This window comes from Papaver somniferum, chromosome 4 (genome assembly GCF_003573695.1).
Source record: "Papaver somniferum cultivar HN1 chromosome 4, ASM357369v1, whole genome shotgun sequence".
Taxonomy (NCBI): Eukaryota; Viridiplantae; Streptophyta; class Magnoliopsida; order Ranunculales; family Papaveraceae; genus Papaver; species Papaver somniferum.
Genome location: NC_039361.1, coordinates 141,706,412 through 141,711,424, shown reverse-complemented (window position 1 = coordinate 141,711,424; position 5,013 = coordinate 141,706,412).

Genomic DNA, 5,013 nt, shown 5'->3' with positions numbered 1-5,013 from the left:
ACACATTTTTGTGTCTGAATTGTCCTCAGTGTCTCTATTGCTAGTGCTTGATTTTGTACTTATTATGGTGTTTTTATGTTTGTGTAGGTGTTTTTGGAGAAATACACTTGTGTGGAAAAAGTTGCTCAAAAAGTGCTATTTGGACCCCTAGTGGACATTTTCTATACGGACCCCAGATTTGGCTAAGGGGCACCCAAGGTTATGCGTAGCTCAAATTCATCCTCAGCACCTAAATTTGTCTTCAATACCCATCTTTTATTCGCACTCCTACTCTGGATAGGGGGAAACCCTTTCTTCCCCACGAGTTGAATATTTTTGGCGGGAAAACAGTGTGTGAAACTGGCTGAAATTAGGGTTCATCTCCTGGACTGGATTTAAAGAGATTCAATCACTGGAATCTATTGTGATAGGCCTGTTTCGTCTTAACAGGCTTGGTATGCTCGATGGATTTGATCTAGTTGGGCTGGATAAGCCGGGAGAATAAAACAGAGAGTGAGAAGTTTCGGTCTCTGTTATTGACTTGCAAGACAACATCATAACTTCTGGTGGGATTTTTGGCGAGTTTTAGGGAGATTAAAGTATGTGAATTGTTTGGAGATATCCTTTTTCGATTAAACAGAACTGGTATGCCAGTTGGATTCGTCTAAATTTGGCTACAATCTCGTGTGGAAGCAAACAGAGAACACGAGTTCTTCACGGGTTATGTGTGTTCATAACATGTTTTGTGTGTTTTTGGAGTATGCTGAGTCGCAACAGAGGCATTGTGGAGTTAAGAAAAGAGATTATACGCATAATTGACAGCTGCATATGCATGGCGCAGGCAAGAAGGGAAAGAAAATATTTTCTTTATTGCCTGAAGTATGAAGATATTATTCGGAGTAATGAGGAGATATTCGAAGGCCTGTGTAGTATATATAGAGTGTTGGAGTATCAGAGAAGGGACGGAGAGTTGGTGGAAGGCTTTGGAACATCACAAAGGCGAAACACGATCACCAGAGAAAACTGCTGCTGCTGCTGCCATTGAAGAACACGAAGAACATTGACCCACAGAAGCAGTCGTTTTTGCTACAGTATTTTTGACTGCTCAGCGACAGTCTTAGAGCTACAGTAACAGTGACACATCCTCTGTATCGTTCTTTTCAGTTTGTAACACTTATAACTGTTGCAAACCCGGTTATCATTGTTTCTCCCATTTCATCATTTGTACACCACCTTTGAGCAATAAAAAATGAATTTTGAGCGTGTTTTTTCTAATGATGAGCTAAACCCAATCCTTGGGGCGATGGAGGAAGCCATTCTCTCAAGAATTATGTGCTAATATTTATTTTATAAATTTATGCAATATTTTTATATGATTAATTGCATTGATAAAAAAATAAATTAAATGACTCTTATTAATCAAATGTGTTTTCTCTTGATGATGCATGCTTAGTTTTAGACTCTTGATGTGTTATACTTGCGACTAACATTTGATATTTTGGGGATCTGATTTTGGCAATACTTTAGAATCGAATCAATTGTTTAAATTGCATGATTTAAATTAATTTAGAACCACATAAGTATTGATGAATGGTGAAATCCTAGCTCCAGCCTCTCCATAATTTTCACAATATATCAACATTTATTTGATTTGTTTTCTTTGCATTAAAATTAAGTCTAAAATCTATTGCTTTCACAAGTCTCAACGAACTTTTTACTACAACTCAACTTGAAATCACATCATGAAACAAATGTGTTCGTACACTGATCTCTGGAGAAGTGTAGGAGTTCACATAAATTCTCGATCAAATGTGTAACTTCCTGGTCCACCGGATTTTCATAATTGGTGAAGTTGTTGGCTTGAGGGCTAGCATCAGTGGTGTCAAGAGACGAGTGTTCCACAACTTGAGCCCCTAAGGTTCTTGTCAGGTACACCATGCAGTTGAACAAATTATTTATTGCTCCCTTCAATCGATTTATGTTCCTTTCCAAAATCTCCTGCCTTTGTGTCAGCTCAGCCAATGACGGAATTTCTCCATCAAATGCATTGATAGACGAGAAAGGAGTAGTAAAGTAAGGATGACTAATATTACCAGAGTCATTCGGATGAGCCAGAGAAGCGTCACCATTTGAAAGACTCTGACTGGAGTTTTGAGTAACTGAATTGGATCTAAGACCGATCATCTTTGTGAGAATTGAGATTGCAACCGATAGAATGATCTCCCACTGTGGTCGCCAATCTATAGATGGGGAAAAACGAGTTGTTGGTTTTTAAGGAATTGAGGAGACGACCGTGAGGAGCAAATTCCTCGAACCAAGCGAACTGTCTAACCTCACACAGATGCACTGCAAAAAGAGAGTGCTTTGAATTCGAGAGATCAATCTGTAGGACTCCGGCCTAAACCAAGACAATGGTCATTCCAGTGTCAATTCGGTCACAAGAGAGGATGGGTCGATCTGTAGGAGGGAAGCTGAGAAATGTGTGAGATCAACGGTGACCAAAGATTGTAGGTGTGTTGTGTATTCTGCATGAAGAAATAAGATAAGTTCTGATTGATTGAATTTGCTCTGTTGAGAGTAATTGCTCAGACGTTGAGTTCTTAATCTCGTGTTGTCTGTTTTTACGAATGATTGTCTTGTTTCAATCAAAATTCAGATACTTATTTATATTACAATAATTGTAGACACCTTGATCCCATGAAGTGTGACAGTTGCTGGAGTCGAAGAGTGGGAAGTGGGAAATCCTGTCAAAACCAGTTGCTCATCTTGCAGAGACTTGGTTGATTTTCCACCCCCTCCAACTGCTTGCACGACTTGCCCGCATTCTCATCGTGTGTATGAACACACGTGTCGTAGACCGCCACACCAAAATCCTAGTTGTTATCACCCATGTGACACGATTGATGTCTCGTGATTGTGGAGTCTGCAAGGCAGACGTGTATTTAGTTAGTCAATTGATGACTTTATGAGACGATGAGTCCTTGTATTGCTGAGTCGAACGTGATTTGCAAATGTTCTAAGACTCATAAATTGAACGTGTCTGTTGAGACAGAGGTATAATTCTCGAATAAATGTTGATGGTTAAGGTGAGAAAATATTGCTCATTTGATGAATTGTCGAATATTGATAGTTGAACTAATATTCCTTAGTCTGAGCAAATATTGCTCATTTGAGCAAATGTTGCTCGTTTGATGAATTATTGGTAGCAGGACCAAATAAAATATTAATTTAAAATACTGACAATTGAACCGAGTATAATCATTTAAAATGTTGATCATGGGATCAACGTAAAATTATTAGCGTTTGAATCTGGATTATAAACCTTGGATTCGAAAACCCTTCGATCAATTGCTGATCAACTGATAATTTATTGAAAATCAACCACGGAGTGAAGGAGGGACCGGCTATATGGGATGATGGATCGACCATGTAGCGCCAAGATGCTCGAGCGAGCAAATACCAAAGTCTCTTGAAGACCAGTGGTGAAAGGATGATTAAATGCTGGTTTAATCATTTATTAAAATAATTCTCGTCTGAGCCTCAGGTGATAAAACCTAATTATGAAGAGATGAGGGACCGACCAAGGGGTCATGAAACCGCCCTGGTTGGTCATGGGACCGATTGACGATCGTTTCATGAAATTCCAAGTTGTTTGGAAGAGTTTGAACCTAATATGAACAAATTAAGTCAAATGATGAAAATGTATCGGACCGGCCTCTTGCATGACAAAGAGCCAACCTTGGTCGGTCAAGGTAATATGCTCATGTCACCAAAGTGTTCGTTCCTCAGTCTTGAAAATTTTGATATTTTCTGATGCACATTTGAGCAACATTTTGAGAAAATATGAAGAAATCAAGGTTTTTGCTCAAACTGAGAAAACTTCATAAGATGAAGGAAATAACAATAATAATAAAATAAGGAATCATGAAGTATGGGATCGGACATGGCCAAGGCATGGCCGGCCGGCCAACAAGCCCGGTCCCTTGGCACTTTTCCTAACTTTATATTATTTTCATGATTTTAAGGAAATATCATGAAATCAAGGAGTTTGTTGAAACTAAGGAGTTTCCTTGAAGTGAAGGAGTTTCCATGAGATGAAGAAAAAAATAATAATAATAAAATAAGAGACGTGTAGGACCTTTCATGGCTAGGGCATGGTCGACCGGCTAGTGGCTCGGTCCCGTGAATCTTCCCTAATTTTATATTATTTTCATGATTTGAAAGAAATATCATGAAATTAAGGAATTTTCATAAGATGAAGGAAATAATAATAAAATAATAAATAATCATGAGGTGTGGGACCTGCCACAACTAGGGCATAGCCGGCCTGCTAGTAGACCCGGTCCCATGACACCTTTCCCAATTTTATATTGTTTCCTTGGTGTGAAGAAAACACCATGAAACTGAGGAGTTTCCTCAAACGAAGGAGTTTTGTACACATGAAGGGATTTTCATGAGATCAAGGAAAAATAATAAAAATATGATAAAATAAAGAATTAGGCGTGGGATTGGTCATGGCATAACTGGCCGGCCGGTGGTCCCAGTCCCCTAACGCCTTAGCAATATTTTTTTATTATTATTTTTCTTCCTATTTTGCATAGGTTCATCGTTCCTTCGTATTTTGGAATGCTCGTTCGTGCATTCAGGTGCTCGTTATTGTATTATTGTTGAATACACTTGCACCATTTTGGTCGGGGCTTACTCGATAGCGGCTCAGATGCCCGTACGTCGAATATTTATCACTAACCCATGGAATTCTGCTAGGAAGAACCACGAATTGAAGTAATGAAATATTATGAAGAACTTAGAATATTTACGAATATTCAGTTAATGAATTTAAGGATTAGAAATAATTAATTGATGGCTCTATACTAGCAGGCATGCTATCTAGAAGCATTAATTATTTGAGAATCGAGTAATATGAGATTTTTGAAGCGTCATATATCTTTTATATAGTCAGGGAAAATATTGTTACATCCTGAAGACGTTATTCTCCTATACTAGCAGGCAAGCTGTCTAGGAGCCGTCCAATCG